The sequence below is a fragment of the Dermochelys coriacea genome, chromosome 11 (assembly GCF_009764565.3).
Source record: "Dermochelys coriacea isolate rDerCor1 chromosome 11, rDerCor1.pri.v4, whole genome shotgun sequence".
Taxonomy (NCBI): domain Eukaryota; kingdom Metazoa; phylum Chordata; order Testudines; family Dermochelyidae; genus Dermochelys; species Dermochelys coriacea.
The window spans coordinates 19745963-19769853 of record NC_050078.2 but is presented as its reverse complement, the minus strand read 5'-3'; the positions used below and the strand labels follow the sequence as shown (position 1 = coordinate 19769853).

The window sequence follows — 23891 nt, the reverse complement described above, 5'->3', positions numbered from 1 at the left end:
ATATTTACTATTCTTTCTACACATTGGGATGGTTTGTCCCTGTAACCTCAATAAGGATTCTTTAAAATACAGCCTGCTCTCCTGGACTCCTTTCCCCCTCATGTTATTCTCCCAGGGGATCCTGCACATCAGTTCCCTGAGGTGGTCAAAGTCTGCTTTTCTGAAGTCCAGGATCCGTATTCTGCTGCTCTCCTTTCTTCCTTGTGTCAGGATCATGAACTTGATCATCTCATGGTCACAGCTTCCCAGGTTCCCATCCACTTTTGCTTCCCCTACTAATTCTTCCCGGTTCGTGAGCAGCAGGTTAAGAAGAGCTCTGCCCCTAGTTGGTTCCTCGAGCACTTGCACCGGGAAATGGTCCCCTACCCTTTCCAAAAACTTCCTAGATTGTTTGGGCAGCGCTTTATTGCTCTCCCAACAGATATCGGGGTGATTGAAGTCTCCCATAAGAACATGAGCCTGCGATCTAATAACTTCTGTTAGTTGCCGGAAGAAAGCCTCGTCCACCTCACCCCTCTGGTCCAGTGGTCAAAAGCAGACTCCCACCACGACATCACCCTTGTTGCTCATGCTTCTAAACTTAATCCAGAGACACTCAGGTTTCTCTGCAGTTTCATACCAGAGCTCTGAGCAGTCATACTGCTCTCTTACATAGAATGCAACTCCCCCACCTTTTCTGCCCTGCCTGTCCTTCCTGAACAGTTCATATCCATCCATGACAGTACTCCAGTCATGTGAGTTATCCCACCAAGTCTCTGTTATTCCAATCACATCATAATTCCTTCATTGTGCCAGGACTTCCAGTTCTCCCTGCTTGTTTCCCAGGCTTCTTGCATTTGTGTATAGACACTTGAGATAACTTGCTGTTTGTCCTGCTTTCTTAGTATGAGGCAGGAACCCTCCGCTTTCGTGCTCTCCTGCTCGTGTTTCCTCCCGGTATCCCATGTCCCCACTTACCTCAGGGCTTTGGTCTCCTTGCCCCGGTGAACCTAGTTTAAAGTCCTCCTGACTAGGTTAGCCAGCCTGCTTGCGAAGATGCTCTTCCCTCGCTTCGTTAGGTGGAGCCCGTCTCTGCCTAGCACTCCTCCTTCTTGGAACACCATCCCATGGTCAAAGAATCCAAAGCCTTCTCTCTGACACCACCTGCAAAGCAATCTACAGATACTTTCCATAAACAAGCACATAGTTTTGAAGCTAAGGCTGTGATTTTCTGAACTACTCAAGAAAAAATGTCATCAAAATCAGCAGTATAGCTGGAAATACCAATTCTGCATGCTTTTTTCATTTTTGCAAGAGTTCTTGCAAAATGCATTTGGCTTTGAAGGCTTGTATTACTGTATTGTTAGAGGGGTAGAAAGAGATCTGTAATAAAATTAATTTCCCTGATGTCTCTCTTTAGGGTAGGAACTTTTTACTCAAGCCAAAAAGCATGACAAAGTGAGTGCCAGACTGATAGCATTAGGGGGCCAGATCTTGCATATTTCTAACATTTACAGTTAAAATTGTACATCTATGTATCCAGCCTCCTGCTGAAAACTGACATCAATAACAATTTTCCAGTCAGCATAGATGTGCCATTTCCTCTCTGTAACACATCTCTCTAACTTTTTCCAAGCTTGTCCGTACACATAGAATGCCTACTTCCTTAAGCGGTACAAAAAGCCACTACTTTTCCCTCACTCAGATCCCTCTTGAAGTCTCACTTCTATTATAACACCTACCAATACCTGTAGTGGCATGGGGAGGTGAAATTGGGATAGTCATACACTACTTTACCACCAAAAAAAAAAAAAAAAAAGGGTCATTGAAACTTTGTATAATCAGGAAATGGCCAAACATCACCCAAGCACTTTATCTGTACATTTATTACCCCCCTCCTTTCCTCTGTCTTCGAGGTTTTTAAATGAGGGCTACGTATGAGCTGCAGGTGTAATTTCCAGCCTGAGGATAAGTACATATGCTAGCTTTGATCTAGCACGTGTGCTAAAAATAGAAGCATAGCCACAACAGCAGGAACAGCAGCCACCCAAATATGGATGGTCCCAAATAGGGTTGTACTTGGAGCAGCTAAATTATCCCACTGCTCATGCAGTCATGACTATTCTGTCAAAGCTAGTGCACGTATATCTATCCAAGCTGGAATTTCCAGTTTGAAGGGTAGATGTACTCTTAGTGGGATTTGTCTTTTTTATACTGCCAGCTCTTCCAGGTAGGGTCCCTGCCTTCTTTTAAACTCATGCAGCATGCAGCACAGTGTGGACACTACTGGAAACAATAAATAGATATTTGACATTTTACCTTTCAGAGAAAGTTGGTTAGAAACTAGATTTAATCCTGTGTCACTGGGCTTGCATCCTTCCATGAGTAAAACGACTTAACTCTTTCAGCAAGGTGGTTACTACTGATTGGAGGCTCACCATTGCTATCTTTTTAAGACTTTCACCCAAAGTGTAGCACTCGGCCTTATTTTTCCTGGGGGTAAGCGTGTTGTAAGAAGGTTTCAGGGCTGCATTCCTCTCATGCATGACTAACAGCGCTCTCCCATATAAGCAGGGTAATAAAGTGAGTCCTGTGCATATCTGAATACTTCTTACAGTTTACTTTTTTAAATTAAGATTTTTAATTTTTTGAAGTTCATGTTAGTTCAGTGTCCACTAAAGTGCTACATGTGAAATAACAGGTGTAACACAAAAATCAATGCACATACACTGATTAGTCCCTAACCCTCTACCAAGATTTATTTTCAGTAAGTGTAAGCATATTTGGGGTTTTAGTCACTATTGTAATATACATACACAACTTAGAAAATAGATTTTAGTTTTTCTTCCAACTGTTTCCTCCCTCCCCCCTTCTTGCACTCGCATACAGACTGATAAGTGGCTGTGGAAAGAATTTTGATTTTTTTAGTCTGCTTTATTAAATGCTTTTTTATTTTAAAGTCAAAGATGTGTATTTATTTGACAAATAGATATAAGAACAAGAGGCTGGTCAAATCTGAGGGCTTCATAGCTGTGATAGTATTTCTTTAAGTAAAAATTATATACACAATAAACTGCATGAACCTACTTTAGCACTCATTGTTCAAATCCATGAGTATTTTCATTTATTAAAACACCCCTTTCTTACTCAACTGCATACTAATGAAGTTAATCTAAAGGCTAGATCTCAATTATGAAACACAGAACTGTAACTCTACTCCCGGATAACTCACATAATCTGACTCAGGTATCCTCCAATGTAGAACAGAAAAGTAGAAATGCCCCTGAAAGATCAGAAACATTCAATCCAGGTGAGGTGAGAAGTGACAAACACCTAATTTTTCCATCTATTTAACATAACTATTAGGTAGCGATTTATAATAACTTGACAGGCTGCTTGCTAATTCAAAATATGCTATATAGATCTGAACAATAAAAGGAAACACAAATGTTTAAATCTCTCAAGCTTTTAGCCAAGTCAAACTCTTCAACTAGAGTAGATTTCCATTTGCTAAAATAATTTAGGAAAGAATGTTTTCCTCTTCAGCACATACATTTGTCCTGGGGAGGGGGAACCAAATGAAACTTTTTAAAGTTTGTGGAATGTCAGTACATCAGATGGCAATTAATATGCACCACCACAGAATGAGATGTGTTATCTCATGATGCACCACAACTCAAATAACCAGTTCAAACAGCGCTGCTGAAAAGAACATGAAGTATGTGTAACAAGAATAAAGACCTGGATCATTTCCTCTGAATTATTTCTGCAGACAGAAGTGTGATGAATGGTCACATAAAATCAAAGTATGTTGCTATGACATCTGAGAGAGAAACAGATATGAAGGCAACATCACAAGTGCACTTTAACAAGAAAAAATAAGAGGGAAGTCTAACATTTAACTGTAGTGGAAAAAGCAAGGACTCAAGACATTCAGGATCATTTCTGAACAGTAAATAAGGACCAAATCTTCCCTCCATGGGCAAAAGGAAAACAAGAGACTGGAAAACATGAGTTTCAAGTGATCATGTTGGCAATAGGTAGGGCCAGAGTCATGGGACAGCCCATTCTAAACACTCACCCAGAGGGTGAGGGTTTCTGTATAATATAATGCTGACAGGCTCAATTCTTATACTTTTCAGGGGGAAGGAAGCCCAACAGACATACATACATCTCCACACAGCCATTATTTGAGAATCCACAGAGTTGAAAACATGGGGAGGGGCTTCCTCTGGTTCCAAGGACAAGGAGATGAAGCCGTTGTCACACATCTCCCTTTTTTCATATGTGTCTACTGGTTATAGTAATCAGGGTTGAACATGCCCACAGGTGTAGAGGGAACTCATCCAGAAGGCCCTGACCCCCCAGAAGCCTGACCCACAGATTTCAAATATAGCTCTGCAATATTTTACTGCTTCTCCACTGAGTAACTTTTAAAGTCTTTTAAATCTAATTTTAAGAGAAAACAATGAGATGCAGCACCACTTAACTTTACATTAGCCATCCAGGAGACAGACAGACACCAACAGTCCACCCCTAAAACATCCACCTCCACAATTCTTAGGGCCTAATTTTTCCATAGTTTAGCCCCAAATGATTTTAAGCACCCTGTGGTTTGAGGTAGATCCAGTCCATGGGGGGGGGGGAGTTTCCCTCCCTACAGCCTTTTCCTGGAAACCCTTATGCCTATGTAGTCTCCAGCCCCCTATACATACTCTCAGATACTGGATGACTAGAATTTAAATCCATAATAGGATTTCTAGTCTCATTTTCTGAAGGGGAAGTGGGAGGAGGAGAAGAGTGGAGAATCCTCAAAGTCTAGCAGAGATACAAATACAAGTTACAGCATCTAGGACAATGGGGCCCCAGTCAGGTTGGCCTCTAAATTCTAGTAGATGACAAATGTTAAATTATAAATCCACAAATTAATTAGGATCACCTGGAAGATTTCAGATCTTCATTCCCAAGAGACCTTATCCTGGAGATTTCTGGTGTTCTTACACCAGAGCATTACTAGCAGTAGTGGAGGAAATGTTAAGCTCTGCAAAACAGCATGAGGAATACTTTCAGGACACTAAAGAGACCAAAAATCCCTGTGTAAACACAGCTACATCTAGCTGCAAATTTTGGGCAAAATTCTCCTCTGAGAGCCACATGGCAGATCTTGACTCTGCTCACCATTCAATGAACGACTCCCAAAGTTTATTTGGAAAAAAATGCTAGAAATAAAACAAATTAAAACAAACTATATTTAAAAAAAAAAAAAAAGCACACTGCATGCCAGCCTATGTTCTTATTACCTCCTCAGGTTGGGCAATATTGATTGCTACAACACACCCTATATGCAAGGGAAGTGCAGAATTCAATCCACCTGCAAAATCTCATCTCATCTCCCCACCCCACTAAATATCATGAGTACCAGGCTTTTATATCAGACAGGATGCTGAGTTCAGAGCCTGCTGCCATACATTACGCTATTCCTTAAACAAGTTAGCCTTTATCAGTAGAACCAGATTTGTTTTGGTGGGAAAGTTGTTTTAATTTAAGTGAACAATTAAGTTCTCCAAACTCTACATGGAATCTGCACTGCTTTCCTAATGACCCTGCAATGCCACAGAGCTGATAACCAGGTCACTGATAACAACTCACCAAGTGAAAAGAATGTGCTCAAGTCTGGGTAGATTGCTCAATGCTAAAACCAATCACCTACAAAAGCACCTTTTTGATTACTTTTGTTTTGCCCTAGAGAATACCTTAATGTTTTATTGGTAAAATAATTTCTGGATGGCCATATTGTCTTGCCTATAAAAGCACAAGAAAAGAAAGGAGATAAGGTGAAAGATTAGAAAAACAGTATTGTTGTTATTAAGCCTTTAAATTACAGGCTTAATTTCAACTAAACATTTGCTGTCTTTTGTACTGTTTATATTAACCTGATTTTTTTCCTTAAAAAGAAAATCTCATTACTGCAACACAGTTTCATACACCTATATGGTTAACTATATCTGTGATGACTATACTTCAGCTACGAGTAATCTGTTAAACAGCACATCCCCAGCTGGGGACCCTAATTAGGGTGCAAACTGCCATACAATCCCCTTGACAGATTGATGAAGGAGACCTCTCACAAGGTGATCCAGAAGGCAGCATAGATACCATTAATCATTTATCTGTTGATGAGAATACAAAAAATTCTACCATTTAGAGTTTTATACTAGAAGGTACCTTGAGAAAACCAATGCCGAGAACACTAATTAAGTATAATGAGAGGGCAGACTTTAGTCCTTAAATTTTAAGCTAAACTTAAAATCTAAAAAGACATGCTCAGACTTTAAAGAAATTTTACATTTATGCTTCTGTTACTTTTTTGAAAAAGTAGGAAAAAAAAACAGACAGATCACAGAGTTTTGTTACAAGGGGAATACGGTAGTTAGGCACCTAAACCTAGATTTAGCCACATAGCTCTCATGTTTAGGTGCATTAGTCCCAATTTTAGGCTCCACTGAGATCCATAAAACTCCCACCAAACCCTGAAGGTGCCTCAACTCACTTATCACCTAAGTTTGAAGGATAAAAGTTCCCTTAGTGCCTCCGGTCATTCACTGCTGTCTTACTCCAGCTGTCTGGAAGCCTATCTACCATATAAACCCCGGAGAGATCCATGGATCAGGCGAAGGGAGGCAAGCAGACAAATACCTATCTCACATGCAGACCCAGCTAGTAGGTATGCTCACAGACTATCTACGTGATCAGGTCCCATTCAAACTCTGGCTGGAGGAGAAGGTGGTCCTGGTGCTGCCATCCCTTAAAACTTTTAGCCCAAAGATTAGAGCACTTGCCTTGGCTCTGGGAGACCCAGGTTCAATTCCCCCTGCTGTTGGGTGGAGAGAGAATTTGAACAGAGGTCTCGCACCTGTCAGGAAATTGTTCTAACCACTGAACTATGAGATATAGGGTCCTTTCAATTTCTTCTGCTGAAGCTGTTCTACTGTAGAATAAATAATGAAAGAGAAATTGGAAAAGGAGGACTGGACACTGGGTCTCCCACCTCCCTTGTAAATGCCCTAACCACTGGGCTACAGAGTCATCTCCCCTTTCAATCTCTCTCTCCCACCCCACACTCTGGGTGATTAAGTATTTATCCACAATGGACAGCCATTGGGCCAGAGAGAATGAGAATGACTCTTCTGAGAAGCAGGAGACCCCTATTCAAATCCTTTCTCCCCCTCCAACAGAAAGGGGAATTGAACCTGGGTGTCCCACATCCCAGGTGAATGCTTTAACCCTGGGTTAAGAGTTATAAAATGGGCCCCACTTTCACCTTCTTCTCTGGTGACAGCCATTTTGTGTGGAGTGAGGCAGGCACTTAACTCACTCCTGCAATAAACTACTTTGGTTCCTAAGCCACTTGGCTCATTTCTGTTCATAGATCACTAAGCCAAGATAAGCGCCTCCATTCAGTCCAATTTGGGACACAAACCTATATACCTTCCCTGCCTCTGTATCAATCCACACCCCCTGAAACAGAATGGGCAGCTGGGCCCATTGAAAATTTAATTTAAAATGTAAATGCTTACATTTTCTACAATATGTAACTAGATTTTTTTAAAATACAAAAATCCATATAAAATCTACACAACGAACATTAAGTATTGAATAGCTGTATTACACAAAGGCCTGTCTGCCCTAAACATAAAGGCCTTGAGCTAGCCAAACAAGCATGTGCTTAACTTTAAAAATCACACAAATAGTTCCATTCGCTTCAATGAAACTACTCCCATGCTTAAACTTGTGTGCATGCTTAAGTGCTTTTCTGGATTAGAGCCTGAATGAGTAGCCTGTGGAAGACCAGTATATGATCATATAATTAAAGACACTATTGTAGTGCACAGGCACAAGGGGCAGAAATAAGATTGCATGAGCTGCCTTAATTTTGGCATTTCCTGACTTTGAAGTGCTTCTCTTTGCATATATGTTTTCATCTTCCTCATTTAGTGTATAACCCCATGCCTCAGACACTCATACCATTCAAACTCACAACAAGGCACTCCAGAGGTCAGACGTATTGGCCACACAAACCTGTCTCGCTCACATCTAACCATCACACTGATTTAGCAGGGATCTTGTGGCAAGGGAGAACAGTATACCATGTAATTAAGACATATGTGCAAAGGCCGGAGCCAGTATTTACTGGGCAACCTCAACTCAGGTGTTTTCTGACCTGAGTGCTTTGCTTTACACATGTAGCATTCTCTTCGTGTAATTTTGTTATGGAATTTCCTAAGATTTTTGTTTTTAATAAAAATGAAAAAATAAAGAAATTCTATCATATGCAATTATTTGCCTGGCAGAAATAAAAGACATTGTCCTCTCCACATAGTACAGGGGTGGCCAACCTGAGCCTGAGAAGGAGCCAGAATTTACCAATGTACATTGCCAAAGAGCCACAGTAATACATCAGCAGCCCCCCATCAGCTCCGCCCTCATCCCCGCTCCCAGGGCATCCCACCCACTGGCAGCCCCGCCAATTAGTGCCTCCCCTTCTCTCCCCGCACCTCCCGATCAGCTGTTTCATGGTGTGCAGGAGGCTCTGGGGAGAAGCGGGGAGGAGCAAGGTCACAGCAGGCTCTGGGAAGGAGGCAGGAAGGGGTGGAGTGGGGGCAGGGCCTGGGGCAGAGCCCTGAGCAGTGAGCATCCCCCAGCACATTGGAAAGTTGGTTCCTGTAGCTCTACCCCTAGAGTCGGTGCCTATAGAAGGAGCCGCATATTAACTTCTGAAGAGCCGCATGTGGCTCCGGAGCCACAGGCTGGCCACCCCTGACATAGTATATAATGGGGAAGGAACCTATTCTATACACAGCATTATATATCATACAGAATGATACAGGGCTCTTTCACAAACCTGTCTTGTTCCATTCACACCCTCCCAAAATCATATTCCACAATCACCTACACATTACAAATAAAATTGTCCATGTAAGCGGAATGCCCATAGTACATTCAGAGATATTTCCATCAGCTCACATACGCATTACTAGTGGCACAATTGTAAATCATTAATTTTACAAAAAGCTGCACATATCAGAGAAGTTCATTTTTCTGAACAGTTATAATTTAACCGAATCAAAATTATTTTCACCAGACCAATGAAAGGAAAATCTGAGACCTGAGAGCCAAATTTCACGTTTCTGCCATGTGCTATTGAGGAACTAAAGTAATTTTAAAAGAGTTTCAGTAAATACCCATGATTGCAGAAGTGCATATTTTCTCCACTCACTTCACTACCACAGTAGGCCAACTAATTTTTTGCTTAAATTAAAAAAAAAGAAAACAAATATCTCCTGGCATGAGAAAAGGTAAAAGTTTGGCAACGTTATAAACGTTCACAAATTGCCTTTAGAATGAAAACTCTTGAGCAACCTTACCTATGGGAGTTAGTACAAGCTCAGCTTACAAGTATTTTCTGCAACAAGGGCATTAAAGCAAAGTACCTTTAATTCATAGAGTCCTAATATCTGCATGAACCACCAGCTGTGGGGAGGCTAGCCCTACCCCGCCCCTTCTGCCCAAGACCACACCCCTTCCACATCCCCTGCTGGAGCCCAGAGGGCCCCACCCCTGTGGCTGCCAGCCTCCGCCCCAGGCTATTACCCCCAGCCCCGGAGCACCAAGAGGGCAGGTGGTGCAGCCCCAATGTGCCAGGAGGGCAGGTGGCACAGCCCCAGCCCTCCCAGCCCCAGAGCACCAGGAGGGCAGTGTGGCCCCAGCACCAGCCCTAGCCGGGGCCACGATGCAGAGGGGAACTGGCAGGAGGGGGTCTGGGGGCGGAGCAAGGGAGGGGCCAGGCCTGGCTGTTTGGAGAGTCACAGCCTCCTCCAGCCTATGATACCCACCACCCATGACTATCTGCTAAACCTTCCAATTCTGCAATCATTGCTCATTCACTTACTCATGCAAACAGTCCTACTGACTACTTTGTGTGAGCAAGGATCGCAGAGTTAGGTTTACAGTAATTATATGGAACTGTAGTTTTATATCTGTAGTTCTGAAAAAAATTCACATTTCTTACAATATTAGTCCCTTTAATGCCACTATCAACTGGGGACAGCATATGTATCATTATCTCAATAAGCATGTGTATTTTTTCATCTCTCAGTATAATCTAAAGTAACGGGAACTCAGCAACAAAGTAGAAACTAGTTACTCCTTGCAATGTGACATCAACAGTCCTTCCAGTCCTAAATCTCCCCAACTCTGTCCTCCTTGAGTTCTTAAGGGCCAGACACTAAAACCATTCCCCTCTGGTTTGTCACCCCCAAATGTGTGAAAACAGCTCTCCAGTTATCAGCTCACTTTGGCGCACCCACTCCATGCAGTTTGCACATCAGAGACATGCTTGGGATAAAAATAAACCAAAAGTTTATTCAATAGAAAAACCACAGATTCAAAAATGAAATAGTAAGGGAAGGCAAACATATACAAGTTACACAGTGTAAGGGACTGAGGAAGACTTTGTTACGGCCTAGCTTATACCCAGGGAATTTCCGCTTTCTCAAGCCAAGTGGTTACTGTGGGACATAGATAGCTGCTTCGTTATTGTGGGATAGAGATAGTTTTTGAAGGACACAGCTGCTTTGTTATTGTAGAAGATAGTCCTTGAAGGACACAGCTGCTTTGCATGGCCCTTCGCCAGGTAGTAGAAAGCCCCCCTTTAAGAAGCACCTAACTTTATATTCATGAGCTGTTTTTGTGTAATGCTTATTAATGCTGACTGTCTGCCCCTCCGTCGGACTCCGTCCCAGGCAGAGCTCCGGTGTGCTGGGTTCCCTGCCTCCGTGACTGCAACTCTTGGAGTCCCCGTTGCGGGTGGGTCACTAACCTTCAGTAAAGCCAATAACTCACAGCTGTGTGTAAGCCTCGTTTTTCTCAGAGTACTCCTGCCAGATCTGTGGTGCTTCGAGCACCGTGGCCCAGAACACACAGAAAGCAAACGAAGACAACTTCAGGCTTTATACTTTCATATTAGATAAAATCCCTTGTCTAATATAAGTTACATTTTGCCTTTGAACAATTTTCCTGTGTTCATGGACATCTTCCTGAATAGAGGCTGTCCCTCGGTTTCTGGATGAAAACCTCAGTTTCAAGCCTCCTTTTTAAAAATACTTTTTCCTTTCCCCCTGCCCTTTCCTGGCATGTAACTTATGGTTATTCAGAGTGGGGGAAATTTCCTCTTGACTTGATAGCCATGATGTCTCAAACTTCCCATTAACTCTAATGGCCCATCATTGCCTTTTACTGGTCCGGACTATGGATGATTACTTGGAGATGGTTTTCTGTAAACACCTGGCTAAACAGGGGCCCCTTCTTGCTATGAAGTTCTAGTTGAAGTTCTATTATAGATTATGAACACAATTTTCTATATGCATAAATACATAAATTTATAACCACAGTCTGTATACATATATAATAATGACCATCAAGTGCAGACTATTACACGCTTTCACAAAAGATGTTACCTAATATACTTTTATAGTACAATAACACAGTATGCAATCAGCTTATTCAACTGCTCATTTTGGGGGTTTAAACCTTCTGTTCTCCCCTGGGGGTGTCTGGACCTTGATTGTCACAGATGGGTTCTAGTATAGGATAATTTGATTAAAATTGAATGCTTCTGGGGGGGAAATAATGTGCTCTTCAGATACTATTTAAAATGTAGAGGGATGGCCCAGGGCAGTGGCTCGTGTGTGAACATGCAAGATCCAAACCCTAGAAAATATCACAGCAAAAGCATGATCATCCACCAATCCAAGGTATGATTCGATAGGCAGATGGTGTTAGAACACAGGACAAAGCTAAAGGAGGTGTTCTTGGGCATAGCCATAGTACTTAAGGTATCTGATTCACAACACAAAACAAGTGATTAACATGCTCACCTTGTTTAGGGTAAAAAGCAGTAGACAATTTGGCAAGTGAAGCATTTCAGATATGGCTGTTAGGTCAATTGTTCTGTTATTGTTTACTGGTCATTAATATTACTTTCTCTGTTGCACTTAATTGAGTCCTTTAGTGTTTTGATCCTTTTTCCTTTAGAGGGAAGAATTAAAGTTGTTATTGAAAGTTTCTGACCCTAACTTATTGGTCCCAGCAGGATTATTCTGATTTTACTTTTGCAAGTGTAGCAGAGAACAGCAGGTATGCAAATCCCCATAAAGACAGATCCGTATCAATTCTAACCATGCAGATGCGGTCATCATTTTGGTTGGAATAATAGTTGTATCTTCATTTTCAAATCTTGATTTGCAAAATACTCTCTTAAATTCTTCTCTGCAGGGCTTGACTCTACATCCAGACCTTTTGAAACAGAGCCAACCTTACTGAACAATTCCATCTAGCTGCACCAGCATCTAAAGCTATTCCGGCAAATGCCTTCCAAAGCACTTTTAGCAGCTTTATAAATTGGGTCTTACATCCCTTACTGCACTCCCTTATGCTCCTTTACAGAGGAAGATTATTACTATCATTATTAGTGAGGCAATAGGGCTAAGAAGTTCAGCTTGGGTATGCCCAAAAGAATTTTAGATACACAGTCACAACTTACCTAAACCTCTTGAGTTCTCCTGTATTTCTAGCACCTGCCTGTCCTCTTCCAGTTCCCCTGCCTTGCTACATCTCAGAATTGACACTGTCTAGTACTACCCTATTTCAAGTTTATTTGTTCTAATTTAAATTTTAAAAAATTTCTATCTTGGTGTTTGAGGCAGTTTTAATTAAACAAAATGCACATCATCTTCAGAAAAACTCCCAAATACAAGCATCTTCCTTTTGATTTTCGAATATAAAAATGAAAGTAATTAATATTCCGACTTCTAGAGGCGCCAGATATCCATACAAACTCATTCGGCTTAACTACATTGATCAAATCCCCCACCTCCCTCCCAAACAATAATCAAACCCTGTCACCTCAGCTCATCAATCTTCTTTCACCCTCAACATCTGAGACAAAAAGCATGACCTTTGCAACATGCCTGGAAGCTTAACAAATTCAGGCTGTTTTGGACTCAGGGGGAAAGAAAGTTCCAGAATTGAGAATCTTTCAAGAACATCACCCTGGTGGAAAGCTACTCCGATCTCTGCTGGAGTAGTGTCACTTGGGGAAGGGGCCATCAGGTTGATCATGGATGTATTTAAGGGATCCTCTTTAGTTTGTTTTGAGTTGTTTTGTTTTTCCACATTTCTTGCCAAAATTAGACCCGATGTAAGCAGATGCATCAGACAGATTTGGCCTGATGTATTTAGCACATCAATGGTATAGTGCATAAAACTGGGTGGGTATTTGTTTGTTTCTTATACTTTCTGTTGGGCCGTTTCTCTCTCCATCTTGTTTGTTTGCTCTTTAAAGTTTCTCTTCCACTCCTTTCTAGCTTTGACTCATGTCATGATCTGAGTGGCAAAAGCTGCTTTCTCCTCCTCCCTCCCCCCACACACATCCAATCTTTTTTCTCTCTGTTGCAGATAACTAAAACCAGAGCTGCATCACGTCTTTTTTCTTGCCTTTTCTTCCATCTTTATCATTCCATGGTTTCAATCCAGTGATCTTTCTGAACACATTTACAGTCCCAGTTTTTTTGCTATCAGCTTCCTTGTTTGCGTCCTCCCTTTCTTGTTTTCATTCACCAGAACTCTTTCTTGTCACATCTCATCTTAGTTCTGAGTTACCACCACTTTTCCATTTCTCACTCATGTATCTCTCTTTTTATTCACATACCAAATTTTAATAGTCTTTCTACACTTCCCTTAGCATAAGTAATTTTCTGATATTTTAAACACATAAGCTGTTTTCTTGTCTTTGAACCAAATATTATCTTACTGCTCCTGTAGACATTTTAAAGCCTCTCTACATTTGTCTATTCTTCAGCCAGATTAGACCATGGAGCTACCATTGTCCAATTACATTTTTTTGCTTGATCATTTCAGTACACTGTCCAAACACTTAGGGCTCAACTGGATTTGAAAGTCCAAATTGCTTAGCACCAAAAAGTCAAATAATTTAAGTATCTGAAGAGCCTACAGTAATTTCTGCACTAAACCTTTTCTCCAAACGAATACAGTTAAATATACCTGTGCTCAGGATAGTGAAAATGGGACAGAGTGTGACCAAAAATTCAGAGGTTTTAATGCAAGTTTTATATGATTCTGTTTGAAAACATATCAGGAGTGTAAGTGCAACATACTTAGAAAAGTAACACAGAAAAGGTTAAGGAAGCAGGAAAAAACATCATTGAATAAACAACATCTTAGAATTCTTTCACATATACACACACAAAACAATACATGTATAGTGTTTGCAAACTCCTCCCTCAGAATCATGGAGCCATGTGACTACAGGTTGTATAGCATGTCTGAATTTGCCCAATAAAGTAACTTGGGCTGATAAAGTTTAAGCCAAATTCAGATATTTATCATTCTGGGAAGTTGTACTTATTCCTCTACCCAGTCCCCAAAGGTTTAACCCTAGAAGTACTGCTTCTTGAATGCCTCTGAGTAGGCTTGTCCGTGTTATTCCAGAAAATATAGAATATATTACACTTAGATTCCTGGATAAATTTATTCTCCAAGAAAATATAAATCAGGTATGTTGAAATTCAGAAGTGCTTGGAAATTGGGTTTTGGTTTCATAAGAATGGCCATACTGGGTCAGACCAATGGTCTTCCGACAGAGGCCAGGTGCTTCAAAAGGAATGAACAGGGCAATCATCATGCGATCCATCCCCTGTCATCCTGTCCCAGCATCTGTCAGTCAGAAGTTTACGGACACCCAGAGGATGGGGTTACATCCCTGACCATCTGGTCTAAGAGACATTGATTGACTTTCCTCCTTGAACATATCTAATTCTTTTTTTAATCCAGTTATAGTTTTGGCCTTCACAACATCCCCTGGCAATGAGGTCCACTTTGTGTTGTGTGAAGAAGTACTTCCTTTTGTTTTATTTTAAACCTGCTGCCCATTAATTTCATTGGGTGACCCCTTGTTTCAGTCCAGAGAGAAAGAGGTCGAGCTTTAATCCCATAAATTTATGACTATTCACCATATCTGACAGACAGACAGACAGCCCATGTTGTGGGCAACAGTCATGTTATAAATAATCATAGTGTAACTGAATACAAATTGAACAGGTAAATAGGTTAGAAATATTCTTTTTTCTGTGTCTGTTTTAGCATATTTTATGACATAGCACACAACTGAGTGGCAATTACCAATATAAAAAAAGTGAGAGCAGGGAATCTAGGCCTGGATTTTTGTTGCTGTTTGTTTTTATTTAGAATGAGGTGTGCCACAGCCTAGGTAGTATGTCAGGCAACCTGCCCTCTCCCTCCCCCCCACCGCCCAAAAAATATAAGCTATGTTTCACTGAAAGTAAGTCACGCACTACAAAATGCTGCCACATAAACTGCAAATTGTTGCAGTACATATCCTTTTAGTATTAGTAGATGCACGGGAATTTGTTGCAACAGTGACACAAGATATGATAAGTAAGGATAAGTTATGTTTACTATTTATACCTGTACCAAACTGATAGAGCTGTTTGGAGCCTTTAGTTGTCACAGTATCTTAGAGATCCTGTGTTATTCCCAGGTATGGGTGCTGACGGTGCTGCCGCACCCCCCGGCTTGAAATGGTTTCCATCATATACAGGGTTAACAGCTTGGTTCAATGGTTCTCAGCAATCCCACTATACAAATTGTTCCAGTACTTCTGTGCCCAGGAATTAGTTCTCTCATATAATGCAAATCTCAGATCCTATTCTGGTCTCTGCTATTTCTGGTAAAAAGAAAATGGCTAGGAAACCAGTTCTGAGTACCACAGCCAAAACAAAGAACACTCAAGTTATCAGATGCCCAAGCAGAGACCCTAAAGTAATCCTAGGTAGAGATTAACCACTGGCCATGTTTTCTGGGACTACATCAGTGCTTATTCTGCCCACCATGATCTGACAAAACAGAAGCATACAGAAGACAGTGTGCTTCCCTTATATGGTACGGAAATACAGCTGTTTGAGTTATTGCCTGTTGTTGAAGAAATATAGACCAGAAATTGCCAAAATTACAGTTAACTTCTACAGCTATTATGTGTTTCTTTATTCTGAAAGGTTGAACTGATCAGAAAATGACCCAGCCCATGGATAAAACCTACATACTCACCGTTACCATTATGCTGCTGCACTGGTGATGATATTTTACTTGCCCATTAACAAAAAAAAAGTTATTCATTCCAAGCCAGAATGGAAGTAGAATATTTCTACTCTGCTTTAGAATCCAGATCATCTCATTCATTTTAATATTACCCAATATTCACTGTTTTCAGACTATTTCTTTTTTTGAAGTCCTTTTCACATTTTCTGTTTAGGTCTCCTTCTATCCATTCCCTCCCCCCCTTCCCCGCCCAGTTACTACATTTAAATAATGTAAAATGTTCATTATTTGGAAACTGTTTATCTCTGCATGATCATTGCTCCTTTACTCACCTTCCCCTACTCTTCTTTTCATACTATACTTCCTAGTCAAGCTGTATGCACTTGAGTTTTAATAGCTTTCATGTTCTTTGTACCATAATTGTGTTTCTATATTTGTTTACAGCCTCATACTGTCCTATCTCTTTTTCCTCATTTCCAGTACCTTGGTCAAGGACATCTTACATCCATTTCTGTACACACACAGGAACAGAGGAATTGCCATAGTGGATCAGGCCAGTGGCCCATCTTGTGCAGTATCCTGTCTCTGATATTGACATATACCAAATACTTCACCACATGGGGCAAGAAACCCTGAATAGGGAGTTATGAACTAACCTGCCTGCATGGAAGTTTCTTCCTACCCTCCCCCAATTAGTTTATGCTGCGAGCATGAGGATTCCCAGACTCTTGAATTTTTGGTTTTAAAAAAACCCACAGACTACACCCCTCTTTTCTCTCACTATAGCTTCCATATTAAGGGCTTGTTTAGGCCTGGTCTACACCTAAAAACTTATGGCGACTTAGCTCTATCTCTCAGGGCAGTGAAAAATGTCATGCCCTGTGCAATATAACTAGGTCAACGTAACTCCCATTATAGGCACAGCTAGGTCAACAGAAGAATTCTTCCATTAACCTAGATACCTCCTCTCAAGGGGGCAGATTTACTACAGTAATAGAAAAACCCTTTCTGTCACTGTAGTAAGAGTCTATACTACACTAGTAGCATAGACATACCCTTAAACTAGAAAGTTTTGCTGCTTTAATTATATTAAGATAATTAAAGCAGCCACCCATGCCACCCCTCATCCCATCCCCAAGTGTGAATGCAATTATACTGGGATAAAAGTGCTTATACTGACATAGTTTATTTTGGTTCAGGAAGCAAAATAAGCTATACCAGTATAACTATATCCACACTAGGAGCAGGTCTACACTACAGACTTGCATTGGCGCAGCTGCACCACGGTAGTGCTTCTGGTGAAGATGCTCAAAGCCGATGGGAGCAAGCTCTCCCATCAGCTTAATAACTTCACTTCCATTACAGGCGGTAGCTATGTCAGTGGGAGAAGTTCTCTCGCCAATATAGCGCTGTCTACACACAGGGGGACCAGACAGCAAATATGAAAAATCGGGATGGGGCGGGGAGTAATAGGAGCTTATATAAGAAAAAGACCCAAAAATCAGGACTGTCCCTATAAAATTGGGATATCTGGTCATGCTATCTACACGGGGCGGGGGAGAGTGGGGTTAAAGTCGGTATAACTATATCACTCAGGGCGACCTAGTTGTACCAAGATAAGTGTGTAGTATAGACCTGGCCTAAGACTTATACTGGTATCATGATATCAGTAAAAAGTCACAGCCCCTACCCATGGTAAAACTTTTCTAGTATGGACTAGGCCTAAGTAACTACTAAAATCATGAAAACTCAAACTTTGAGACAAGTTTGCCAATTTCAAGCAATACAGTATAATAAAAGTCTTGTTTCTAGAGCACTTGTCATCAATACATGTGTATACAAAGAAGTTAAGAAAGCTTGAAGAAGAAACATCCCATTCCTAAATTCAGAGCATCAGAGCATTCGGAGCATCCCTAAGCATCAGAGACACAACTTAAAAGCAGCCACTACAACATGTAGAGAGTTTTCCTGAATGTCATTACTGATCCAGAAGTAATGAAATAGAAGGTAATATGACCCCAGAGCACAAATCACCTCTTTCCCCTAGTGCATACATATGGAGCTCAGCAGCTACCATCTGTCTGGTCTTCCATTTACAACCTATTGAAACATGATCACTGAAAGAAGATCATGTTAAACCAAAATATATAGGTTTAACCCTTAAATATGAGGTTTATTGTATTTTAGTTTCTTCGGAGGATTACAAAAAGTTTTTTTTTAAATCACATAATAAAATCTGACCAAATTACAGAATATTAATATAGATAGATTAGATAAATTAGATAGCTATTCCTCGCAGAAACATAGTTAAAAAAAAACAAAAAACAAAAAACAGATCTCTGGTCAAATTTTGAGAAAAGACTTTTTAGATAGTCTTTAGTAGGAAGAGCCACTTATTTGTAAACAGTAATCAGGTAATCCATACACTTTCCTCAACCCCATTGAAGTAAATGTCAAAACTACCATTGACTTAGAGAAGGATCAGGCTCCTCATATTAATATTCACACAAGTTAAAATACTAAACACTAGGCTAATTGAAAGCCCACATTAGCGCTTTTAAAAGGTAATATATGGGTATAGAATTCCTCTGCTTTTGAATTTTAAGAACTTTACATGATCACATAATTACTAAGTGCCTGATCCTGCAAAGACTTGTGCACATGTTTGTTTAATGCTTTTTGATGGGTCCCATTGAAATGAATAAGACTACCCACAGCACGTAGGATTAAACTCATGGACAAATATACACACAGACATTTTTTCAGGATCAGGGCCTAATTCTTTTACGAGCCCCAAACAAAGAGATATCGTTGTATTTAGACTAGTATTGCAAAATTAAGAAATATAAAATTCCATTCTTTAGACATGTACCCTACTGGAAAATATTTTCTTCAGTATCTGTTACATAATGTGAATGCTGTACACCACCTACATGTAACCAATGGAGGCCTGATGATGATTAGGGCTTTTGGGTGATAATCAAATGCAAATAATCACTAATAATGTAGCTAAGAGTGTAATTCTTTACCATTAATTAGTACTGTAAATTAGCATTAATTGTACATTTTTATCTCATTGTGAGAAGTTTCTTTCAAGCATTAAAATACCCCTTTATTGCTTATATACTTGTTAAAGAGTATACATGTCTGAAAGCTCTAATTTTTAAAAGTTCATTGTACTGTATCTATCTCAGAAGCATTATAATTTCTGAAGATCCTCATAAATGTTATTATAAGGTTAACTTTCTCATCTTTGAGGTATTACTTACACAGCATTTTAGTGCTTTCAAACATTAAAAAGTTTGCCCATTCTGTTCAAACTTCTGAAAAGATTTTATTCCCTCAGCGCTTAACTTGTGGAAGCATCAGATACCTGTAAAAGCACAACCTCTGCAAACCGCAAAAAATATTACCAGGTCTCTTCTCAAATACTTTGATTGAAATTCATGTATATCAGATGCACTGTACTAGCTCTCATGGTTTATAAATTCTCCTCTGCTCCCACTCCTACCCCTCACCACACTCCTTTATCGCTCATAGCAGATATAAAAATATGAATAGTTGTCTTCCATCTTCTGCACAGCTTCTTTCACAAACTTCAAAGACAATTTACTACCAAGAAATATAAAGTTAAAAATCCCATTATTTAAGATGCACAATGTTTTTTGTTTATTAGAAAAATGAAATATTGAAAATGCTAGTTTCATGTCAATAAAGGTTTAAATCATGTGAGACAATTGGACATGATGGATGGACAACAAGTACTCCTTTTGGCCATACATCCTTTTAAAACGCCCTCCACAAATGGTTAGCTCATTGTAACAGGTTTATTGCGGGTTATCATCCTTTGTCTCCAACACAGATAAAGAACAGATTTCTACATGGTTTGACCTTTGCTGAGTAGTAAGACATGGAGTAAATTGAAATATGAAGATGGCTAAGTCAAAACTTGAGGACCCAGTGGTTAAGGAAATAAGGCACATATAAAAGTCCATTGTTTCAATCACTAATTGAAGTGTTAATGTCGAAAAAAGACAAAACAGATGTGCTGCATTATTAACATTCAAAGTACAACTTCAGAAGTTATGTAGCCATCTAGCACTGGACATAGGAGATGAGATGCATATAAACCAAAAATGACAACTGAGTACAAGCTATGCTACTTTTAAAAGCCTTTAAACAAGTGCTGAGTTTACAATGTATCTCCCCAAACCCATTTTTTCCACATGCAGGTAAAAATGTAATTATATTTTGCCCTGATTAATTTCATATTTAATAGCACTTTTGGATCTTTTAAAGACAGTTTTAAAACAGCTATACAGCCATATACCAGGGGACACAAAGGGATACCCTGAAGATTATCTGCCTTCTAGTTACCCAACAAACCTGTACCATCGCTGATACTCTTCCTGAAAGATAAATTTATCATTTTGACATTCAGCTATTGCTTGAACAAAGAAAACCACAAAAAATAGGGACATGTTTTATCATATCCTGTACTATGATTATTTAATACAACATATTCAGGATATTTAAATACTGCAGAGACTACGTGTTACGTGCATAATTCTGAAAAATACAACTTGAGCTCCTCCAGAGACAGTTTATCGCCTGCAGCAGGATATATGCTATGTACATTCACGAACAGCATGATAGTATCTTTCACTTTTCCAATCAAAAGATGCTTTTAGCTTTGGTGATGCAAGAATGGTGTTTACAGTTGACCAGTAAAGCAATGAAGAACTATTTCCAACCATTTTTACAGAGAGTGTATTTCAAAAGAAATGAAAAGCAACTGACACAATCCCAAAGCTCTTTGAAGGAAGAAGAAGAAGAAAAAGTACTGAAGACAGTGCAGAAACTAGACAGTAAAAAAAATCAGCTGCTTTGCTTTCACCGATGTAGCTAAATCCCAATTTTACACAGGATCGCAGGGTATTTAAAATCAGGACATTTACTGCAGAGAGTTCTGCTAGGAGACGTAGATATTTCTTCAACGAAGCATATACATTTTAATTGCAGCTTTAATCTGCTTCGTTTAAACACTGTTGCAACGTTTGTTTAATGCCACAGGAGCGGCACTTTCACAGCAAGCGTTTCAACTCCGATTCCAAGTAGTTTATATTAGTAAAACAAGAACGTCAATTAGACACCAGGATCCTACTATAAAACGAGTTGAACCATGTTATAGTCTAGCAGATTACAGAACCCCGCGAATTTCTTCCTTGTCTTAAGGCATGCACAGACTTCGGGGGAATCGCAATGCAGAGTAACAACCATACCGAGAAGAAATTAACTCTCGTATTTTAACAGGTTGAAGCGCTCCTCGCCCTAGCGGCTCCACTCCGTCTCAAGTTTACAGTGCGGAACAGGGTTTGTTGGGCTTCAAAGGTTCCCATAAGAATCTGAGAACATGGTTAGGATGAAATAAGATCGGAGTTTGTTGAGGTTTTCTCAGAAAATAACCACCGGGGGGGGGGGGGAGCGGGGGGAAGGAAAAGTCAGTTGTGGGAGAGATTCAACCCTCCTGCGAGCAGCGGCTACCTAGGTCCGTAAATCACGGACTCAGGGCGCATCCCAGGGAACGGGCCGCTGAAAACTGCCTGCAGACCAGGTTTAAGGTGACCGTTTACACTGGCCTCCCAAATCTGCCTGCTCCCAGATCAGCATCCTCTTAGGATCTGCAAAGTCAGCACGGGCAGGCTGGCTCCTAGAGGAGCGCAGGCTGCAAGCACAGGAGCCGAGGCAGCTGCGGCTCCCTGCTAAGGGACGGGCACTTACCAGCCTTGCCTCAGTCTGCCAGGGGGGCTGGGAGCAGCAGCGCGCTTCCCGGAGCGGAGGAAAGATGGTGGTTTAGCCGCGGACCACCCATCCCGGCGTATATGCAGGCAACAGCCGAGAGGGGTTAAGCTCTGGAGGTGGAACAAGCGCTTTCCAACGCCACCTGCTGTACAGCTCGGCAGCCTCATTGGCTGCTAGGTGACTCCCCGAGGCAAGCGGGGGAGCCAGCCCCAGCCTCCTCCTACCCTCCCTTCCCTGATCATTAGAGCAGCTCCTCACGGCAGCCTGGGCTTGTCCTGTTGGGGGGGGGAGCATCCTTCGCCCCCCATTCTCCGACCTCAGGTGCTTGGTGGATGGGCTACACCTGCCCCGCTTTGCGCAGCTCCAGGGGGGAGAAAGTCTCAAATATCCCCCACCCCAGGCCCTGCACAGAGGTGGGGGCCAGAGAGCCCAGACCCTTTCCCTGCCCAGGAGAGGGGGGGACTAGAGGGTTCAGACCTAATCCCCCCCCCCTCCCCAGCAGAGGTGGGGGAGAATGATGGAAGACAGAAGGCTCAGACCGCACAGAGGGCAAAGTTGGAAGCAAGAGGGTCTCTCATTTCCACTGCCTCTGCTCCTCTATAGCAGCAGTAAGTCTGCCTGTCACCCGCCCCTGAAGCACCCGGGTGCCCAGTGCAGGATGCACACAGGGGAAGAGCAAGTTCTTCCTTTTATCTAGTGGCAGCAACACTTAAGAAAGAATTTTGACTTTAGAACAAGTAAAGGCTTCTCTTAGAAGTGGCATAAAAACCAAGGAAAAGGATTCCCACTACCCTGGAAGTGGGACCCAGCATATAGAAAAGATTTTGGCCAAAGCCAGTCATTTGCACCAAACCACCGAAATGCTGTCAGTAATTTGTAACTAAAATAAATAAATAAATAAATAAATAAATAAAGCAGCTTTCCACCCTCTTTCAGCATATTTGCAAAATAGCCATGATGGTAAAAGCAAGAGTGAATGATTGTCCCACAGACTATCTCGTCCCACTGGAATGAGATGGAGATGCAGTAACACGAACTTTTTCTAGGTCTACCAGTACTGGCTTCACACTACAGGGCCTGAGACGTTGAGTCTCTCACAGTGACTTCCTTCACCTCAAGTAGGTAGGTGCTGCCCTGCATCTTCGCTGCCTGTGTTGGCCATGATTTCACGGTTCTTGTTGGATCTGTCCACCTCACGTAATGCCCAAGGTGATATTTTGGACAAGCCTTCATAGCTGATGGCATAGCTCAAACAAGCAATCTTCTGCTTCAGATGTTACAGCCCTCTACCATGATGAGGTACAGGTCTGTTTCAGGGAGGGGGGAGTCAGCATCATCTCAGCACAACAACCAAGTTCAGGATCTATTCAAACTGTAACCTCTCCATACAGTTGTACACCTGTGAAACCTGGACACTATGCTGCTCAGTCTGGGCAAAGCTGGAGCCTTTCCACATACAATGCCAACGTCATATATTGGGCATAAAGTGGAATTACTTCATTAGTAATGCAGATGTTTACAGTCACTCCAGTCTATAGAATCCCGGGGCAGTTGTCCGCAGATGACATCATACGCTTTTTGGACATGTGGCGTTCTCGTGACAAGACGTTCCAGCGAACATTGAGGGGTGGAGGTGGCCCAGAGGCAGACCCCCTATTACGTGGGTTCATCAAGTCTGTTCCAGTGTTGGACTCTCAGGCTGTCAAGCCCTTGCAGCCACACAGGAACAGACCACTACGGCCAACCATTCGGCTAAGCGTTGAAAAAGAAGAAGAAGAAAATAGCCATCCCAGTGCTCATTAGTTTTAATTTTGAGATTAAACAAAGTGTGCAAGTCAGTTGTTAGACAGGTGAGTAGGACTGAATTACAAAGGGCCAAGTGATCTGAAATGACCTGGGATGTGGCAGCCTGCAAT

At 41.3% G+C, this 23891-nt stretch overlaps 1 protein-coding gene across 1 annotated transcript in view; it reads right to left on the bottom strand.

Moving 5' to 3' along the window:
* Positions 1-22150, bottom strand: part of THSD7B (thrombospondin type 1 domain containing 7B) — a 516892-nt gene extending 494742 nt beyond the window's left edge. Inside the window, exon 1 of the mRNA XM_038422837.2 lies at positions 21955-22150. The gene's annotated coding sequence lies outside the window, so the exon portion shown is untranslated. The remainder of the gene's footprint in view (positions 1-21954) is intronic.
* Positions 22151-23891: the final 1741 nt, after the last annotated feature.